The sequence below is a fragment of the Lissotriton vulgaris genome, chromosome 2_1 (assembly GCF_964263255.1).
Source record: "Lissotriton vulgaris chromosome 2_1, aLisVul1.2, whole genome shotgun sequence".
In the NCBI taxonomy this organism is placed as follows: Eukaryota; Metazoa; Chordata; class Amphibia; order Caudata; family Salamandridae; genus Lissotriton; species Lissotriton vulgaris.
Window position 1 is genome coordinate 526695234 of NC_141687.1, and position 16131 is coordinate 526711364.

Genomic DNA, 16131 nt, shown 5'->3' on the forward strand with positions numbered 1-16131 from the left:
TCATTCATTCAGTGTGTCCAACACACACAACAGACAATTCAAACGTTGCACGACTTAGGGTTCACAATAAACTGCACCAAGTCGTACCTGCAACCCTCTCATATACATCAGTATCTAGGGGCTACAATAAACACGTCTACAGCTCTAGCGTATCCCAGTCCAGCAAGGATACAGCGCATTCAAGCCTTAGTCACAGCCTTTCATCACCAGCACTCTCTGCAAGCCAGAGTGTTCATGAGACTAATAGGCATGATGGCATCTTGCATCTTCATAGTACCATATGCAAGACTGCAAATGCGTCCGTTACAGGAATGTCTAGCACAACAGCGGAACCAGGCTCAAGGTCAACTAACAGATCTGGTGTTGGTAGATAGCTGCGCACATCGCTCTCTGCAGTGGTGGAACACCAAAAAATTGACAAAATGGTGGCCGTTCCTCGAACCTGTTCCACAACTAGTGCTTACAGACTCGTCTCTCTCAGGATGGGGAGCCCATCTCCTACATCATATAACTCCAGGACAATGGAACGGTCAACAAAAATTGTTCCATATCAACCATCTAGAGCTGCTAGCAATATTCTTAGCACTCAAAACATTTCAAGTACAAAACAAAGCTGTCTTAATCCGGACGGACAACATGACAGCCATGTATTATATACAAAAACAGGGTGGACACACTCTCTACTACTGTCCCAGCTCGCACAGAACATTTGAAGATGGGCCACTCCACAAAATATATATCTGTTGGCAAAGCACCTTCCAGGAGTTCACAATCAGATAGCAGATCTTTTGAGTTAGTAGTACGCAAGCTCAGACAACCGTCTCTCAAACTAATCCTAGTAGCTCCCACATGGGCACGCCAACCGTGATAAACAACACTGCTAGAACTCTCTCTAGTTCTACACCAAAAGTTACGACTGACTCCATCCCTGCTAACTCAGAACCAGGGAGACATCAGACATCCAGACCCAAGTCAACTGAATTTAGCGATCTTGCTCCTGAAATCTTAGAGTTTGGTTATCTTAACCTACCACCAGACTCCATGAACATCATTAAAGAAGCTAGGAGACCTACTACCAGAGCGTGCTATGCGGCTAAATGGAAGAGATTTGCCATTTACTGCAACAATAACCAAATTGATCCTCTGGATGCTGCCATCCATAATATCATTTGCTACCTTTTACATTTACAAAGGTATAACTTGGCATATTCATCCATACGCTTGCACCTTGCAGCAATTGCAGCATAGTTGCAAAACAGACATCTGTCTCTCTTCAGAGTACCTGCAATTAAAGCATTTATGGAAGGATTAAAAAGAACCATTCCACCCAGGTTGCCACCTTCTCCGGTGTGGAACCTAAACGTTGTTCTTTCAAGACTCTTGGGACCCCCTTTCGAGCCTTTACATAAATGTGAACTGCAATTCCTCACGTGGAAAACAGCTTTCCTTATTGCTATTACCTCTCTTAGAAGAGTAAGTGAGATACAAGCTTTCACAATACAGGAAACATTTTTACAAATACATCGTAATAAAGTGGTTCTAAGAACTAATCCAAAATTCCTTCCAAAAGTCATTACTCCTTTTCATTTAAATCAATTTGTAGAGTTACCTGTGTGTTTCCAAAGCCCAGACTCTGTAGCAGAAAGGACTTTGCACACACTAGATGTTAAGAGCTCTTCTCTACTATATAGATAGAACTAAGCCTTTTTTGACAAAACAACTGTTTACGTCTTTCTCTCCACCTCATAAAGGCAACTCCATCTCTAAAAGTGGAATTGCAAGGTGGATTGTAAAATGTATACAAATATGCTATCAAAAAGCAAAACGTACATTAACAGTTCCTCCTAGAGCGCACTCCACACGCAAACTACGAGCCCCTATGGCTTTCATAGGAAACATACCACTAGAGGACATATGCAAGGTGGCAACATGGTCTACAACACACACCTTCACTAAACACTACTGTGTTGATGTGCAAGCCAAGCAGCAAGCTGTAGTAGGCCAAGCTGTCCTTAAAACTCTTTCAAACGACTGCAACGGATACAGGTGACCACCGCTAGAGGAGACACTGCTGCACAATCGATGCTAAGTGTACAATCTGCAGCTCATATGCCTCGAACAGGAAAATGCTACTTACCAGTATGCATCTGTTCTTGGCATGTAGAGCTGCAGAGTTGTACACGCCCTCCCTCCTCCTCGGGACCTGTCCAGTTTTATCTTACTTTGATGCACACGCATGGACATCCTTTTCTTTACTAACTCCATTTCCCATCATGGCGAAAAACAATCTAAGGATGAAGCCGATGCCCATGCGCACTATCGTCCGAGGGAGGAGTCACCTATCTCGTGACTACAAAGACTTCTTCCAAGACGACAACAACATGCAATCATCCGAGCCCAACACCAGGTGGCGATCTAATGCTAAGTGTACAACTCTGCAGCTCTACATGCCAAGAACAGATGCATACTGGTAACTAGCATTTTCCTTTTGTAGTTATATGGTGTATGTTTTAATGGCTGCTGGTACAAAAATCAATGAAGACAGATCAGCCTAATCCTTGCATCCGGGCCCTGACCTAGAATCTTGTAGTCTGTACTTAACTACCACAGTGGGCGATATGATCCCACTAATAGTGGATCCCAGTCGGGTTTAGGTAGGACAACTAACACTGCCTCCCTCATTGATTGTAGGAGCTCCCCGTTGGTGCGGATTAGCTCATAGATCTGTATTAGTATTTGGTTCATTATTGAGCATATGTGGCACAGAATTCCACCCACCATCCATCTGCACCACGGGTTGTGCCTTGTGCCATTTGTTCAAGAGCTAGTGGGACTCTAGATCAGCTTGGTGGGCTGCTTGCGTTCTCAGGATGTGCAAATTACTCAAGAATCCATCCAGTTCTGGTGCATCTGCATCTCTTTGAGTGACGTACAGTGCACCATAGTAGGTCTGAAACATATGGTTGATCACTACCTGGGTGTTCTATTTCTCGCGAAGGAGTACATACCTCTGATATTGGGTTCCTGGTGTACTCCGACTAGATGAGCTAGGGGAGGAGTTTCCCCTTCCAAATTTTGGCGGGCCATGTATTCCCTATAGTCTAAGGAATATAGTTTAGCATGGGTATCTCTATAAGTGAGTTTCGCTTGCGCTAATGGGGGCTGGAGTGGTAGGGTACTTGCTGTTCCAGGACTCGCATGTCTGCCATGAGCAACTGCAGTTGAGGAGCAGGAACATATTTCTGTTCATTGAATTGCTAGCTAGGCCTCTAAGGAGCACCTTAAAGGCATCCCACTCCACCAGTGCATTAGTGGCTGTTAACTCGTTTTCCTGGAAGTATTGTTGTAGTTGTTCGGCAACGGTGATGTGGAATACCACTTCTTGCATGTGAAACTGTGAGTGAGGCAGAATACGAGAGCCGGTGTGAAAGAAAGTGGGTGTGTGGGAGGGGGTGTTAGGGACAGATTGTCGGAGGCAGTTTGAGTGTGTTAAACAAATGATGAAAAATAGAGAATATACGTGAGAGGATGTGTGCGTGACCGCGTGTCTGAGAGGGAGCGAGAGAAAGAGCGAGTGCGTAATGATTTTCTTCCCATTTGATTTTAATACACTTTTTCTCTTGAAACGAGCTTGCGCGCTCTTCCCTCTGGCTTGCCAGATAAAAGCAAATGGTTAAAGCAGCGGAATGCAGTCCCGGGCCTCTGAGGCGGGCCAGCATTAAAATGCACCTTCCCTGCAGTGATTTAATGCATTATTTTCCATTAAGCCTCTAAGCAGCGGCAGGGAGATACAGAAACAAACAAAAGCGAAAGCACTTTGTGCTGAAACGCAGCAACCCGTCCACACGCGTGCACATTTTAACGAACATCCCACGGGATTTTAACTGCTCCCTCGCCCGGAAATACTGGTCTCCCCCAGAACAAACAACCGCAAAGGTGCACCACAAGACATGAAACAATAAGTGCAAATGGTATTAAAGCACAATGAGGAGAAATATCTCAGAGATGTTGAAGTTCTTCTTATATTCTTTATTTTCGATAAGCAGTAAAACACATACAGCCGACGCGTTTCGTCCCAAGCTGGGACTTCTTCAGGGCTTATAGTTAGTGGGACGTCGCTTGTGGGGAAACGTGTGAAAGGAACCGGGATCCAGAAGTTACGTTCCCGGCTACTGTGATCCTGTAATCTATTGGTTCGTTCAAAGGTACAAATTATAAGCATATTATAAAATAAAGAATATAAGAAGAACTTCAACATCTCTGAGATATTTCTCCTCATTGTGCTTTAATACCATTTGCACTTATTGTTTCATGTCTTGTGGTGCACCTTTGCGGTTGTTTGTTTTGCATTGAAATTCCCTAGGGAAGAGGCACGGTGATGATGGGTGCCATTCAGTGTGCACACAACCCCCTTGTTTAATTTAGGGGTTAAAGAACTTGACCGGGGAATAGCCAGTCAGGTGCTGACTCTAGGAAGGGTCCATCATTTATTCTGTCCTTTACACTGGTCTCCCCCAGACTCTCTGCACAGCAAACTGGGCGTACAGCCACACTCGGCTGACGGAAGGGGTATCAAAAGGCCTACGCGGCTGGGAAGCAGCTCCAGGTCTCCGGCTCCGATAGCTACTTCAGCCGCGACACTTTGACCAGCTGAAAGACGGCACGAGCGTGCACAAAGACGCCACGAGCGTGCACAAAGACGCCATGCGCGTGCCTATGTGCTTTCCGGGAGCAAGCTCATAGACACACCGTGAGCGTGCACATCGGCTGCCCGGGCGCTCACATGTTTGTCCCCTTCGTCCACCAAACCGACAACAATAGTCTCGCCTAGGCGAAGCAGCGCATGCTCTGCATTCGCTAGGCGAGACCTAAAAACTGGCCTGGCTGCTTGCTAAAGAACTACATTTCCCTTGTATTTTGGTGCTCTGCAATCCAGGTGGTCACAACACAGTTGGCTATAAACAGAACATTGGTTCGGATACGTAATCAAATAAGAAACAATAATGATTTCATATGGTAATCAAAACACATAAATAATGAGGCAGTACCCTTCACAAATTATATCTAAAGATAATTATTTTGCTTCAATATAAGTGCATTTTTTGTGTAAATAAACAAAAATACAAAAAAGTGCTCCAAAGGTTACACAGACATATGTCACTAACAATGACAGGCTCAAGTGTAAATATAAATGGTAATGGCAAAACAGGAGAAAAATTGTCAAGTTTTTTACAAACTCAAAAAAAGCAAAACACAAAGCATTCAATCCTTCCGCTGACTTTTTTTTCTCTTTTTCTCTTTTTTTTTTTTCTCTCATCTCATGGATTTCAGACCGGGCTTTTGTAAATGAGTGGATCTACTGTATGCAGCACCCACTACCAGGATGTGCATGGGAAAAATGTTGTTGGTCAGGAAGGGGACTCAATGGGTGGGATAAGTTGTTTATACATGCAGCAAAACTACCTCTGCCCTCACATTATCCACATTCAAACTTTAGTTTATTGGGTTCCTTGGTTTGGGCAGGGAAGAGAAGTAGGGTGAGCCTGGCAAAGTTGAAACCAGATGTGGAGGAGGAAGACCTAGGGCTCCCAGACCTGGAGACGTACTACTATGTAATATTGGTTCAACATGTGGCCAGATGGGTTACTGGGAAAGGCGTCTGCTGAAGAGTGCATGTAGAGCGGACTCCCTTGCAGATCCGCACATAAGAGGTAGCCATGTCCCAGAAGAGTACCTATGTATTGTGAAACAGATTGGAATTGTATGAGAGCGAGTCACTGAGTGTATTCTTTGGAGACTGTCCTTCGCTGGGGAGATGAACTTGTGGTCCTTGCAACCATTGAAACGTATAAATGATAGCTGTTTGTGTTTGTGAGTCCCTCCTGAGGCGGAAGCCGGGAGGTTGTGGTTGTGCTGCATTCTTTTATCTTTCTGCTTGAATTTCGAAGCACTTAGATTTCCTGCTGCTAATTTTTAATAATCTTTTTAAAAAAATCGAAAATCGTTTTTAATTAAAACAAGTCAACCAGTGACTTCTGCTCACTTACCCCCACACTGCCCTGCTTCCTAATTCCATTCCAGCCGATTTTGGGGCTGGGGAGATTCTCTCCCGGGCAGGCAGAAGTGCGGCGGCCATCTTGGGTGGGGAAAGCATCTCCACTCATTTGAGTGGCCAGTACACAAGGGGCACTGGGAGCCAGGCTCAATCCTAGCTGTTTGTGTTTGTGAGTCCCTCCTGAGGCGGAAGCCGGGAGGTTGTGGTTGTGCTGCATTCTTTTATCTTTCTGCTTGAATTTCGAAGCACTTAGATTTCCTGCTGCTAATTTTTAATAATCTTTTTTAAAAAATCGAAAATCGTTTTTAATTAAAACAAGTCAACCAGTGACTTCTGCTCACTTACCCCCACACTGCCCTGCTTCCTAATTCCATTCCAGCCGATTTTGGGGCTGGGGAGATTCTATCCCGGGCAGGCAGAAGTGCGGCGGCCATCTTGGGTGGGGAAAGCATCTCCACTCATTTGAGTGGCCAGTACATAAGGGGCACTGGGAGCCAGGCTCAATCCTAGCTGTTTGTGTTTGTGAGTCCCTCCTGAGGCGGAAGCCGGGAGGTTGTGGTTGTGCTGCATTCTTTTATCTTTCTGCTTGAATTTCGAAGCACTTAGATTTCCTGCTGCTAATTTTTAATAATCTTTTTAAAAAAATCGAAAATCGTTTTTAATTAAAACAAGTCAACCAGTGACTTCTGCTCACTTACCCCCACACTGCCCTGCTTCCTAATTCCATTCCAGCCGATTTTGGGGCTGGGGAGATTCTCTCCCGGGCAGGCAGAAGTGCGGCGGCCATCTTGGGTGGGGAAAGCATCTCCACTCATTCGAGTGGCCAGTACATAAGGGGATGGACTCTCCTCCGCGCAGCGGACGCGATCAGCGGATGTACCGGACCCGCGCCGGAGTCGCGCCAGAGTCCAGCCCGTCTGCACCCGTCCGCGCTGAGGACGGGCTGCAGGACGGGCAGCCCTTTGCCATCATGTCCTCAGGTAGGCAAACTCTGGATGGTCGCTTATATTACTCTTCCACAGCACTACTTTCACTGCGACCCTGCACCCCCACCTCCTGCACCTCATGCATCTTGCCTTGTCATTACTTCCTATGTGATGGTTGTGGCTTCTCTACTGGCAAAATGCAGCTCTCTAAGACACAACAGAGCGTTAAGCATTATAGGGGAAAAAGGAAGCCTACCAAGGGTCATACTTCTTCTCCTTCCCCGCTCCATCTTTGGAGCCTAAATTGTAGATCGCTTCCTAAGAATAAATTAAACATCTTCGATTTCATAACTGAGGAATCCCCTGACGCTCTGTTCCTGACCGAGACTTGGATACACGCCAGCTCGGGTCCGGACATTGCTGCAGCTATTCCTCCCAACTATGTTGTGCTGCATCAGGATAGACCCTCAGGTAAAGGTGGTGGAATTGCAATCATTTTTAAATCTATTTACCAATGTAAACTGGAACTATTACATCTTCCAGGTAGTGAGGCAGCATTGTTTAAACTCATGATTAATCCTCGAATGACGCTCTCCGGTCTGCTAATTTATCGGCCGCCCGGTAATGCCGCGTCATGGATTACCTCACTCATTGATTGCCTATCAGCAACACTACTAAAATCGAATAATTTCACCATTCTCGGTGATTTAAACATCCATTTAGACGATGTCAATAATCCCCTCAATAAATCTTTTCTCTCTGATCTTGAGGTTTTTAACCTCAAACTTTGTAATTCCGGAGCTACTCATCTTGCTGGTCATCTCTTGGATCCAATCATTTCTACTCTTTCATTTGACTGCACTTACTCGGCGCGTCCGCTCGTCTGGTCTGATCATTATGCGATACATTTCGTGCTACCACCTGGTCTATACTCGGCCAGTGTTTACGTGGAGGAAATTAAATCATCTTATCGCTGGGACAGACTTGATATAGCCGCTTTTAATCTGCGTCTGACTGAGACAATTCCATCCTTTATCAACACTGAGCAGAATCTGAATGCTCCCATTTCTGGTTGGTTGACAGATGCAGTGTCGGCTCTTGTTCCTCGGTCTAGCAGCAAATGTAGATCCTTGCGCCCACCAGCACCTTGGTACTCGGATGAGCTGAAAATCCAACGTGCCAAATGTAAAGCCCTGGAGAGGAAGTGGAGGATGTCTTACTCCGCTCCTTCTAAAGTGATTTACAAAGAAGAACTAAAATTCTATCACGCAAACTGTAAACGTGCTAAGGCCTCTTACATCGCCTCCACAATCACTTCAGTGCAAAATTGTCCCCGGACTCTCTTTGCCACAGTTAAGAAACTCACAGGAGCTGATACCACTCCCGCGCTGCCGGCTTTAGATGGTATACAATGTAATGCCATTGCAGACTTTTTTATATCCAAGGTTGAGGGCATTTATCAATCTTTGGCCTCCCTTCCACCTCCAATTGATCTCTCTCAACCCGGTTCTTTCTGCAATGCTTCCGTCTCCCCTACTGAGTTCATTCACAATTGGACACCATTTGATGACTCCTCCTTCCTGTCTTGTTTAAAAAGCATCAGGTCAGGTTCCCCGCGGGACCCAGTCCCTATGAAGATACTGAAACAACTTGACCTTGAACCACGGAGATTCCTAATGAGGCTACTTAACATCTCTCTCACTGAATCTCGGGTGGAACAGGACTGGAAACATGCCATGGTCGTTCCCCTGCTTAAAAAATCTGGTGCTGACATCACAAATCTTGCCAACTTCAGGCCTATATCCCTGCTGCCAGCCTGTTCCAAAATATTGGAGCGCCATGTTAACACCCAGCTCAATGAGTTTGTTGAAAACGTGGGATATCTTCATCCATCCCAATCAGGCTTTCGCGCTAATTATTCCACTGAATCCGCACTCCTTGGGGTGACTGAGCGACTCCGACACGGTATCGATAGCGGTGAGACCTTTGCGCTTATTCTTCTTGATTTAAGCGCTGCTTTCGATACCGTGTCCCATTCCATCTTATTGGAGTCTCTCTGCTCCCTTGGTGTTGTTGGACCTGCGCTTGCCTGGGTGGCCTCATTTCTCAATGAGCGCACCTTTCAGGTTTTCTCAAACAAAGCTGAATCTGCGATTCACTCCTCTGCTTACGGCGTCCCTCAAGGGTCTATATTGAGCCCTCTGTTGTTCAATATTTACATCAGACCACTTGCTTCTATCGTAGAGGACGCCGGTCTGTCTATATACTCATATGCAGACGACACGCAGATTGTGTTTTCTTTGTCTAGCAGCAGGGCTCAGGACACTTCTGCCCTTAAAACTGGCCTTTCCCGTGTTGCAGCTTGGATGCAAGCGCATCTGCTAAAGCTCAACGGTGACAAGACCGAGGTGATCATACTAGGCAAACATAAAGATCTGTGGGGCTCTAGACACTGGCCCAGTGATATGGGTCCGCTGCCTACCCCCGTGCCTGTTGCTCGTAACCTCGGTGTCCTGATCGACGATAAACTCTCGATGAGGCAGCAAGCAACTAAGGTCGCTGCAATCTGTTTTAATACTCTACGCTGGCTGCAGAAGATAATATGGATGTTGCCTGAGTCCACTCGAAGAACTGTCGTACAAGCCCTTGTGATGTCCCGCATCGACTATGGCAATGTGCTCTATCTAGGAGCAGATAAAGCCACAATCAATAAACTCCAGGTTGTACAGAACTCAGCTGCTCGCCTGCTGCGCAATGTTCCACGTAGAACGTCCGCAATGCAAGCTCTGCGTGACCTTCACTGGTTAAAAATTTCTGATCGTGTGGTCTTCAAAACTTTGTGTTTCCTATTTAAGATTCGTCAGGGTTTTGCTCCCATCTACCTTCACAATCTTGCCCAGCCATATCAGCCTGGCCGCTCTCTTAGGTCATCCAACAATGGCAATCTTGTGATTCCTAGAATCCGACTGGCAAAAATGGGAGGCCGTTCATTCGCATATCTAGGACCTAAGATGTGGAATGCTCTCCCGTTGGCGCTAAAAACAGAAACTAGTCTTCTTGCTTTCCGCAAAAAATTGAAGACTCTTCTGTTCTAAGTTCTTCGGTTCTGTTTTTCTTTTCTTTCAGCAATTGCTTGTTCTCTTCTTCAGTCTGTCCCTGGCGCCGGGAAACCCATTGCGGGTAGCTGTGCGCAATACAAGTTCAATAAATAAAATAAATAAAATAAATGACGTAGTTGCGGTGGCAAGAGGGGTAATGCAATAACCTAGAAGATTCATATCCCATGGAGACTTTTTTCCTTTTTCAGAAGGCATAGGTGGTGGTTGCTGTAGGTCCTAGACACTTCCTGCAATATGCAAACTTTGCTGAAACAGCAAGGGGTTTCTGGACTGGATTCCGCTTGAGGCAGTTTTGCAGCTGGGTTCGTCCTGTCACTAAGTAGCACACGTGTATAGGGCACTGAGATTCGACAGACAAAAAAAGGTGACCAAAACAGGTATTAGGGAATACCTGACTGGCAGGATCTGGGATATTGCCTGCGCTTAGGTGCAGGAGGTCTTGGGTCAGGCAAGATTCAAGCTGATACAATTTAACTTCCTCCACTCTGACACCAGTAGTTCTAAGTAAGATCTACCCAGAGAGATCCGCTTCCTGCCCCAAGTGTACCGCAAACATTTAGCATGAGCTTGCTCCTAGTTACAAATCTCTTGGGATAAGAGGCTTTAGTTGATGCCCAAGGAATACTGCTGGAATTAGGTCGCCTTCAGGGTATACTAGGCGTGATCCCCAGGGTGAAGGGAAGGAAGATGCAGCACAAGTTTCTAAGATTGATGCTGGTGTTGACGCATCGCAATGGGGTGGATGAACTCCAGGACTCCTAATTTATCCCTACAGCAGTGAGATGCCTTAAAAGGGACACTGATGGTGGAAACTATATTAAACTTGATGCCCTGGATAACTGGTAGGAGCTTGTAGATCGGTTTGCGGTGAGGGTGGAGTCAGAGGTGGGACCTTCTGCAAGAATGTGACCCTTGGCTGCAACAGATGGCAGTTTTCACCTTCGCTCCTGCTCAAGATACTTAGCCCAGATATTCATTGCGCTGGGATGTCTTTCTGTTGTCATAGTTGTACGCAAGCATAACTCAATAAAGAAATATTATTCTAAAAGAAAACAACTTCCATTTGGGACTCCTAACGATTGCTCTCCAGTGTATCAAACTAATTGTTATATTGAACCCGACTCACTGCTGGAGTCTGATTTATGATCACTTTTAGGTAAAGGGAAAATTTCGAAAAATGCCCCTTCCTTGCCCATATTTTCCAGTAGCCCTTTCTAAAATGCAGAGCTGCTGTCCCCGAGCCAGTCTGCTGCCCTCCTGGAGAGAGGTGTGAATGCTTCCTAGCAAAGGAAACAAAAAGACCTATTCAGGGAGGTATGACCTCCTGGCAGGTTGGCCAGAGGAGTGTGAGCCACAAATGGCGAGAGTCAGAGGTGAAGCTGCCTCTGTTGACCAAATGCAAGCCACACTAGTCTGGAGCTTCTTCTTTGTTCAGGCAGATGGACTGGTATCTCGGAAAGGTAATAAACCTATTGCTAAACTGTTTTTTCAAGGGAAGTGTAGCCGAAAGGTAGCCACAACTATGTAGCTCCACACACAAATGTAAGAGTCTGGACATGTTGGTAGTGGGCAGAATAGTGCCTTCTGAGAGATTTAGATGCTAGCTTCCCTGGAAGTGATGTAAAGTGATAAGGGTTGTCCAGTTTTTGCCCCATTAGATAGGGAGTCCCGTCCTCCCCTCCCACAAATACGAAGTTGGGATGAAAGTGGCACCCCAGCACATAATCCCTGGACTACTATTAGACTGGAAAGAAGACAGGACTGCTCTGCTGCTTACTGGACCATGCGAAGAGGGGCTGTACCAAAGACTGGACTGCACCCAAGGGACCCGCAATGAGCCTGCTGTGCCCACCCGTGACAAAGAGCTGCACTGTTGCCAGTACTGAAGAAGTGACTGTTCAGCATCAGGGGTAAAAAAACTGAAGGAAGCCTGCATTCATGCAAGCCCAGCTGCCAAGGAACGCCTGCCCACTGATGGATGAGGAAGTGCTTGCTGGGAGACAGAGTCCTGACCTTCACAAAGTGCCCCAAAGTCTGTTGGATCCGTGACCAAAGTCAGAGTGAACTCTGGTTCCTGAAGAAGGGTTACCTTTAAACTGAGACCCCTTTAACCGGGAGATCAACAGACCATTGGTGAATGGAACTGCACTGAACTCCACTGTTGCATTGTGAAAGATGAAGTCCTGAGGCCAGAGATGACCCCTGAATGTCTTGGATCTCAGGGTGGCCCCAGGGCTCACCTTCTGTCTCCAGCATCAGGACCACTTCTTGACTGCACCACTTCGAAAGAGAATGTGCACTGAGGACTCTAGGACTGCTGGATGTGATCTGTAACTATCCTAGATGTGAATGGTCTCTGTGACTGGCCCTTTACCTGTTGTGGTTAGTCCAAGAATGTACTAACAGTTGTTTTAGCCCATTGGCTTAAAACCGCTTGCAACGATTTATTGAATCTCAAAGGCTAAATTAAAAGTAATTTTACTTGCCTTTTGAAAAATCTTATCTCCTGTTTCTCTCAATAGATGTTTGTCGTTCTATTTAAAGCTAAAACTTGACTCTTTTCTAAATTAATGTCAGATTTGTATTGTGTTGTTTCTTACTGACTGCTTTGGTACTTCTAAATGCTGTACACTAGCCTTACTGCTCAGTGCCACAGCTACCCAGGACCGAGCTAAAGTTTTATTAATGAAACCTAACTGGACTTGATAATGATTGTGACAACCGCACCACATAATCCATTTTCCTGCAATGTTGCCCAAGAAAATGCATACGCTGTGATAACTTGGTACAGTAACTAATCACAACTGTATTTGGTGAGTCTTTGGAACAACAAAATCACCACTGCAACCCGGGTGGCTCTTCATTTGTTTAGGTGATGGGCTTGAGACATAGCAAGCTTCCATGGAAGAATTCTATCCCTACATCTGGTGTAAGTGCATGCCCCCTTTGTTACTTGTGTCTGCACCTCCTTGACTAATTTGGAAGTGCGCTTAAGCTCATACTGCGGGTTTGACTAAAGCGCATGATTCCCCCCTCATCTTGTTTCCAGTTTATAAAAGCCTTTTTTAGTCAAAAACTAGATTACCTTTGACAATAGTATTGGAGCTTCAAATATTTCAGGGCATCCCAACGTTTCGAATCGGGACTCAATATTGCTCACCCACGAAATTCTAGTTACTTGATCTAGACCCAAGCAATCTTTTATGATTAAACTGTTTAACTCTGTTTCTTATTTGAACCGAACTTGGAGTCATAAAAGCAAAAGTCCCTACTGCAAAACGTCTGTCAAATAATCTTAGGCCAGTTCTTTGTGAATTACAAATGAGGCTGAACTATAAAGAAGTGATAAGTCTACGCCTGAACGAGTTTTAAATTATTTGTAACTAGGAATATTTTACATATCCCCAAATGTCACTGCCATAGGTGACAATAGGGCACATTTGGCCTCCTAGATTTTCAGCATGGCCTCTAAAGGCTTATGTCCCAGACTAGTTGCAAAATTAAAAAGATGTGACACTCCTGGTAAATGCATGTGTTCTATGCCATAATGACGACCAGGGATTAGCAGACATAAATCACCTCCTGGGCTGATATGACTCCCTTTGATACAGAACACTCTGTATTTCGATTTAGGACCAACCACCATAACAAGTGATTTTTTAAAATGTGTACTAATGTCCAGACTGTCCATAAAACACCCAAGAGCCAAGAAGGTGCTGTAATCCTAATGCAGTTCTAGATCAAAGAACAGCATCATCCACATAACGCAGTGTAAGTTTGGGTCACCTACCTGCTAGTGGCATGTCTTGCCCTCCTTAAGCCAGTACTCTTTCCATCTGATTGACGTTTACCATGAACATAAAAGGCGGCAAAAATACAGCACTGGTGCACTCCCCTTTTTAGATTAAAGTACTCAGTACATTCACCACTATCGCTATATCTGAGAGAGACTCTTTGGCCACTGTATATTTCTTAACGATTAAGATCAAGTTTAAACATAGGTCGCAGTCCCTAGGACAGGTCTAAAACCATACTGAACATCTGACAAAATGTGATGTTCTGTCTCATCAAACTGGTTAAACCCATCCGCCCTGTAATCTTAACAGAATCTATTAATGAAATAGGTGATATCAACCAGCATAGTCTTTGCTTCCCTATTTTAACACAGGCACAATACCGATTTGACCAGGAGGAAGGTAGACCATTCCTCACTGCGGTGTTACTGTATATGGTAAGTACAGGAGCCTAAAGTGGACTTAACCAGGTCCAGTGGAACCCCATCAGGGCCTGAGGCTTTATTCTTTGGCAACCTTTTAGTAGCATCCCTAACCTCCCACAGAAGTGAAATATCTGAATCACCAGAGTGTGAAAGGTGATCGCAGGTCTCTAATTCAGATAGATAGCATCGAAGTACATAACCCAAATATCAGGGAGGATATGAGAAGATATTAAAGGCCTGACTTGTTTAAATAGAGGGTTGTTAATTGTCTCTCAAAACATTGAACCATCCCCTTTGCTACTGGCACAGATACCTTCGCCCCTTGTCTCCTGTAGCAAAGTTGTTTTACGATCTTTAACAGATTGTTTTCTAACTGACACAAGAGGCTACCCTGGATCTGTCACCCTGATTCTTTTTTTAAGGCCTTAATCAAGTCATTATGGGCCCTAGAATTCAAGTGTTCAAATCCTCTGCAAGGCATAACTTATGTAGATGTCTTCACTCTTGTCAGGATTTACTTTTCTTTATCACAGATCAGGATTTACTTTGCTTTATCACAGATTGATTTGAATGAACTGAGAATTAATTCATTACTCAGACCTCCCCTCACCCCTCCCCCCAGGATATTGCGGCATAGATTTGCAAATTTAGCTGCACAAAAATGGTAATTTAGCTGCATTATTGCGGCACTTCCTTTTACTCGTAATCATTCCTATTCAACCTTAAATCAATGTAAACTGATTTACCAGCATACTCCACTGTGAAATAGGCATGTTTAAAGTATCTAATATGCACCTCGTGAGAGGGGGCCCTATTTCTCCTTGGGGTGTTCTAGCACCCATGTATGCACCCCCGCTGGGGCACCGCTGCCTCCTGGACCCGTCCAGAATGTGCTACACCTGTGGGCCAAGAGGAGTGTTTGCCTCAGGCAAGCTCAGTCTCCTCTTCACATGGCAGAGATTAGTGCTATGAGCAGCTCTTGAAAATGTTTAGATACGAGGCCCCACAGCACAGGTGAGTGCCGCTAGACAGCTCAACCTCATTCTGGGCTGCAGTAGAGGAATGGGTGCCCTCAACAATTGTTAAATGTAGCCAGACAATATGTTTTACAGCACAGTTTTCCAAACATAGTTGCTAAAGGCCAAAGGTTTTACAAGTAACTATCTATGATAAGTGTGCACTACCCCACCAGGTCATTTTTCAAGGCTGGGTGCCTCAGTCAACCATGCCGGAAGTCAACCAGCTGCATACCAGGGTTCCTCTGGTGTCTTATATTTGTGATTGGGGGGCGGGGGGGGGAGCGGGCACTGTAGTGTGTGGACTCCTACAATAGTCTTCATGGATGGGATTTATTTATTGCTTAGTCATGGAGGGTTCACCCCAGTTCCATACTCTACGGTATAAGGGATGCAGTCTCCACTGCATGTTCCATTATTTTCGGTGCCTGGCTAAGCTTGGGAACGTGGCAGCCGATGAGGCCTGAGAACAAACTTATCATTACACCCCCCCCCCCCCCTACTTCAATAGTGTGTGGTTACCTACAATAGTCTTCCTTTGCCCCTCCGCTCATCTGTCGTACTGCAGCACTAGCTTCTTTTCGGTCCTTTGCACATTCTCCAGGACGTAAATGTAGTGGGAGCACACAGTGCAGAGCAGGAGGTCATGGGACAGGAACACTGAGAAGGAGAAGTCTGAGAGGCAGGGGGCCACGATGGATCACAAATCTGTCCAGGGGTCGTAGCGCCACACCATGCTGTAGAGGTGCGTGCTGGAGTCCGGGGCCAGGAGCACGTCCAGGTAGCAGCTGCCAAT

At 45.5% G+C, this 16131-nt stretch overlaps 1 protein-coding gene across 1 annotated transcript in view; it reads left to right on the forward strand.

The window, feature by feature from the left end:
• Positions 1-16131, forward strand: part of ZC3H15 (zinc finger CCCH-type containing 15) — a 283862-nt gene that overhangs the window by 234846 nt on the left and 32885 nt on the right. The gene's annotated exons all lie outside the window — the stretch shown is intronic.